We start from the raw sequence: 6,379 nt of genomic DNA, 5'->3' as shown, positions 1-6,379 counted from the left end.
GTGGGGAAACACTCTTGCACATGATTTTGGCAAAAATAAATAAATAAATAAATAAATAAATAAATAAATAAATAAATAAAACATTATATAATGTTTGAGGTCACTTTAAGTTCACACAGACCAAACATCTGACTGGTTAATGCTCAACTTGTGTGAAATTGTACAATTAGAAAGAGTGACTCTCACTTTCTGTATTCTCAGAATACTTGCAATGGTGTGAAATTATGTTCTGTGCACACCAATAGTGTTGCCAAACACCTGAGATTACACATCAGTGGTTTGTCTGGGTGTGATTGCACGTTGCCTTCACAAACTTTGCTCATACTGTTTACCTTCTGAGATGTTCCACTGAGTCAATATGGTTTAGGATGGTCAGCTGATGATCTGTCACCAACCACCATCTGTTTAACTCCTTTATCTTGTGTGGTTTTACTGAGATTATGGACAGAAAGCCAAAATCCAGGATGTTTTAACCCTTTAAAATCATCATTGAAGAAAAAGTAATAGAATGTTATAATATTTTTAGTTTTTTTCTGTTTGTTTAAGGAAAGAAAAAAAAGTTGCACACACCTTAAATTGACTGTTTCATTACTTTTCATTATTTTAAAATGTTCTGTATTGTAGATTAATACTAGTCATCTGAACTATAAAGAAAAACATATGGAATATGTTTTTTTTTGTATTCTTAAATAAAGTAGCACCGCTTGCTTAGATGACAGCTTTGCACATCTTGGCTGGATTTTCTCAGTCAGCTTTATGAGGTAGAGTCACCTGGAATTCAGGCTTTCAGTTAACAGCTGTGCTGAACTCATCAAGAGTTAATTACTTGAATTTCTTGCCTCTTATTGTGTTTGAGAGCATCAGTTGTAAAGTTGTAAAGAGGTAGAGTTGGTATGCAGTGAATAACTCTATTCAAGTAATGTTCTAATCCATATTAGAACTACTCAACTAAGTAAAGAAAAAAATACTGTAACTGAAATTAAAGTCAGTCAATACGAACAATTTTAAGAACTTTCAAGTCTCAAAGACCATCAAATCCATTATAATGATGAAACTGGCTCTCACCAGGGCCGCCCCAGGAAAGGAAGAGCAAGAGTTATCTTTGTTATCTCTGAATAATTATCATCAGAAACCTCAGAGAAGATAAGAGCACCTAAATGCTTCATTTTGTTTATTATTATGTTTAAGTTACTACATGATTCCTTATTATATGTTCCTTCATAGTCTGGATGACTTCAGTATTCATTTATAATATATATAAAAAATATATATTAAATGAGAAGGTGTGTCATTGTACTGGTAATGTACACCTTTCTCAAATGTTTGAAATAACACATGTGGTTGAATCAGGAAATTAACCACAAATACAGAATAATATTGATGAAGTGTATGTTATATAAATTTATCTAATTCAACACATCGAAGTCTCTAAAACTATAATATCCAAAAAATATATATCCTTACCTTTGAAAATTTTACCCAAATCAATACAATCCACAAGATAAGTCATACCTCTGAAAGAACTGATTGGCAGAGATGCACAATCAGGTTGAGCTCAGTTCAGCAGAACTTAATGGGTTAAAGAAGACATGTAAGTTTAAAGGGTTAAAGGGTTAAGGTTTAAAGGGAGGTAGTACGAGAATGTAAACAGGAGGAAGTCGATGTCATCAGATTAGCAACACAACATCAGGCAGAGGTGAAATGAAAGCTAAGCAGCTTAGTAGAGCTTTAAGTTTCGTTTCCTCAAAAATGCAGAGTAATAAAGTCTGACTTGTGCTCACACACACATTACAATCCCTCTCTTTTTTTCTCTTTCCCTTTCCTTCTCTCTCTCTCTCTCTCTCTCTCTCTCTCTTTCTCACTCACTTATAGATTTTTAACACATATTATTAAAGGGCTATCCATGGGACTAAGTTTTAGAAGATTATATATTTATAAGGTTATTAATTATACTTGTCATATTCAAGGATGAGTTTAGGGATAGTTTGGGCCTCAATCGGTGTCAAAGATAGCATTCATCGGACAAATTGCTTGTTTTAAATTAAAATAATTGCAAAATTGCTAAATTAATTTGTGTCTCTGCACTTAAGAAAAATTTAACATAATACTTGAAACGATACAAATTCTGAAACTTTAAGTAAGGGCCTGAATCGCATATTTGCAACAAAAACGTCTTTTATGAAATATGGTAGCTTGCCTGGCAGTTTGTAGGTCCCTAGAAAGTCAAGGAGCCATGGTAAATGATTTCTATGAAGACAAGGGACCAATAGCTGAGGCCCTCGTGATCAAGGGCCCTCTAATGGTATGCCCACCTCTTTTCTAGGACCCCTAATAGCCAGAAGTTGAAGTCAGAGCAGTGCCACAACGCCTCATCCATTTTCATAAAGGGCCACTTTCAAAAGCATGGCTAGGGCTCCCAAGAGGCCCTGGGGTCAAAATCCCTAAAAGTCAGAGGATTCTTAAGATAGAGGGCCCTCAGAAATAAAAAAATATATATTGTATCATAAATGTTGATAGGCATCTCAGGGCCCCTGGGCGCTGGCCCCACTGGCTCGGTCTGTAATCCAACCATGGTCATATTCTATACAATCTTTTTTGGTAAAGGCATCCTTGTGAGATTGTTTCAAAGCAATTATGTAAACTAAAGCAGGGGTAAAGGGTTATAAGAAGTCACACCATATGAAATGTAGTCTTTGTTCAATAGCCTACTTATACCATCTGAATAATATCAGAAAAAAAGATCAGAGATACCCTAAGATACAAAGAGTTTATTGTCCTCTGCATACCGAGGGGCTTGGTTTTATATTATACCTGTGGCCATGGAAGTGGTTAAAACCAAGCAACCAATGCAGTTCCATTATTTGGATGGGGAGCAAATACCTTTGTCTGATGAGTTTTATAAATACTGCTGCTGATGATAAAATAATAATGAAGAATCTTCTTTAGGGCCTAATACTCCTTAGAACATCCTGAATACACTGTTGTGTATCGAGTCAATGTATTTCACTAAAATACGTGTTAATTCAAAATAAGCCAATTGTAAATCAGATAGTGTTTTCCACCATATAAAATGTAGTCTTTGTTCAATAGCCTAGTTAAACCATGTGCATAAAATCAGAAAAAAAGATCAGACCCTAATTTACAAGGAGTTTATTGTCCTCTGTAAGAGGAAGGAGGCAGATTTTACTCCAGGCTGCACTCATTTTTATGAGGTTTATTGGGGGTTTCTTTGGTATTACACTGATATGCCTAAAGTTATAGGATATATACTGCATGGAAATTGATCATGAAGTGGTACCTTAGAGAACGGCGAGGTGAGGTGCTATCTGAGGTTGAACTTTGGCCAGCATTATAATGGTGAGGTGATGTGAAAGATCAGAGTTGGAGCGAGGTCTGATAGTGGGAACAATTCTGAAGTTATGCAGGTATTTAAAATACGTCAACCCATGTTGTTACGTGCATATAGGGAATGCATCAGAGGCATAGGCATAACCACCCACAGTGAACAGACACCTGCAGGTGATGGTAATGATCGTAACCAGCAGTTTCTGGCTAGATTTGTCCATACAAACAGACAAATAACTCTGGTAGAAATCATTACTTCAATATTTTAAACCGGAGGCCCCCCACACACATTAAACAGGTCAGTGCAGCATTATTTGGCTTCTGTGGAACAAGGCAAAAGTCATGGGACACATAAAGTGAGTGCTATTTCATGACAACAAGAGGACCAAATGGAAGACTCCCAAGCTGATGGCTCTATTAAACTTCTTAAGGACGACTGAAAAAAAATATATATGAGTTGATTTGCCTGCAAAATCAGTCAGATCTGCTGTTTCTGGTTCCTGATCTTTATTTTTATTTTGTTTTGGGGTAAGAAGGTTTTAAAAACTACTACTACTACTACTACACACACACACACAAAACCACCCTGTTGTCATATAGTAATTGTATTGGAACATGAAACAGAGTGGTTTGATGTAAAATGTGCCATTCTAGAAAAACTTGTTCTGCCTGAACTGTTTACAGTGGTAGTGGCAGGAACCAGACAAACAAATGTATCTAAATTCATTGCATGATCATAAAGAACTACCTAACAAAATACTGTCTGATTTACGATAGGCTTTAGATTTTGGCATAAGATTGATTTAATTAAAGTACATTGACTCATTATACAACAACATATAATAATAATAATATAATAATGCCCTTAAAAATCTCAAAAGACATACACTATCAGACAAACTAAGTCTCCCTGAAGCTGCGGGAGTCTCCCGCATTTCGGTAGTGGCTCCCTGATGCCCGCAAGTCACATATAATCTCCCGGAATTCAGAACGAGTGCCCCAAACGCGCACACAGGCCACAGACTTTTTTCTCTAATCGCATGTGGGAAGGAGAGAGAGAAAACAGAGAGGGTTCTGATTGGCCTGTTCTCTGCAAAGAGTCTGTGAGACAGTTTTTAGTGTGGGCGGGCAGTGTTTTTCCCCCCTCCTGGATGGGATTTGTTCAGCGAGTGAGAGAAAGCAGATCATGGCAGAGGCAGTGCCTTCCAAAAAGAAAAAAATATAAAACTCATTTCACCTCTGAGTACTCTAAATTTAATTAAAAAAGTAAAATTAAATAAAATAAAAGTAAAGTTTGGTTATCCTTTGGTGTGTGTGCAATTTTTTTTTTTTTTAGTTTGAAAGGGGGGGGGGGGGTGCCGCGGGGTGGGTTGTGGGGGTGGGGGGGGAAACCTCCCTGAAATCAACTTTTGCAACTTGGGATGTCTGCACTATCTTGCCAAAGCTCACCCATCCACATCCTTGAACTCTGGGTCCTATCACCTCCATGTCCACAGGTGTGTAATAAAAGTAGCAGAAAGGCTTTGTGTATATACATCTCTGGGAAAAATAAGAGACCACTTCATTTTCTGAATCAGTTCCTCTGATTTTGCTATTTCTAGGTATATATTTGAGTCAAATTAACAATGCTTTTAATTCTATAAAAAAATAAAATCCCAAATTAAAAAATAAAAAAGTCATTTAGAGCATTTATTTGCAGAAAATGAGAAATGGCTGAAATAACAAAGAGCTGAGCTTTCAGACCTCAAAAAATGCAAATAAAACAAGTTCATATTCATAAAGTTTTTAGAGTTCAGAAATCAATATTTGGTGGAATAACCCTGGTTTCATATTTTTCATGCATCTTGGCATGTTCTCTTCCACCAGTCTTACACACTGCTTTTGGATAGCTTTATGCCTTTACTCCTGGTGCAAAAATTCAAGCAGTTCAGCTTGGTTTGGTGGCTTGTGATCCTCCATCTTCTTCTTGATTATATTGCAGAGGTTTTCAATTTGGTAAAAAATCAAAGAAACTCATCATTTTTAAGTGGTCTCTAATTTTTTCCAGAGCTGTATATACATGGCACTGTGCAAAACATTTGAGGAATCAGTGGCAGTCCTCTGGGCGTTCACCCACTGATGTTTTGTTTGTAGTCAAATTATTTGGTTATGTTCACTCCCTTTTCAACTGAAGCGGCAGAAGATACACAGTTCCTCCGTTTCACACTGTCACTGGTATGAGTGACATAAAAAAAATCAATATGGATAGATTTATGTACAGTAGACATATAACATATCTAATTTAATATCAGTTCACATCCAAGTGAATTACTGGTGCAGTAAATGATATTGCCTGATTCAGTAGCAGGTGGCTGTTTGTGTCTCACATTTGTGGTTGGTGTGGTGCAGTGGATAACACCACCACCTGCCAGTGAGCTACCGTTTGGGAGACTGTGGTTCAATTCCATGTCTGGGTTACTGAATGCTGTGCTACACCAATAAGAGTTATTGGGCAAGACCCCTAACACTTCATTGGCCCAACTCTCTGGATAAGAGTGTCATAAATGATGTAAAATGTAATCTGATTTTATTGTTTGCTGCTTACTTACTGTAATATTTATTATATTGAAGCAATTTGGTAATTTATAATATCGTCAAATGAAAAAAATCTAATCAAAGGCCTATTGGTAAGTGGTTGCTGGGTCAACATGAGTTTTCAGACAATGCAGTATCAGATTCAAGCTTCTATAAACCTGTTTTGGCACTTTTGTTCTCTGTGGTTTTGCATCTTTATCTATGAGCCGTGCCCTTTTCATGTGTAAAGTATCTGCTAAGCACTACACTATACACCATAAATTCATCATCAAGAAAAGTAGTTGCACCTGGAAGGAAGTGTCAGATTAAAATGATATTTGGAAGAAAAATAAAGGTTACCAGGAACAAAAAAGGATTCACCAGCAACCAGTGTGCTATTACAACAGGACAATGCTTGACCACATACTACTTCCAACTCTTTTCTTGATCTTTGTGAAATATTATAGGTCTTGTTGAGTTG

Source organism: Astyanax mexicanus, chromosome 5 (assembly GCF_023375975.1).
Source record: "Astyanax mexicanus isolate ESR-SI-001 chromosome 5, AstMex3_surface, whole genome shotgun sequence".
NCBI classification, from domain to species: Eukaryota; Metazoa; Chordata; class Actinopteri; order Characiformes; family Acestrorhamphidae; genus Astyanax; species Astyanax mexicanus.
Note: the sequence above shows the minus strand (reverse complement) of the source record.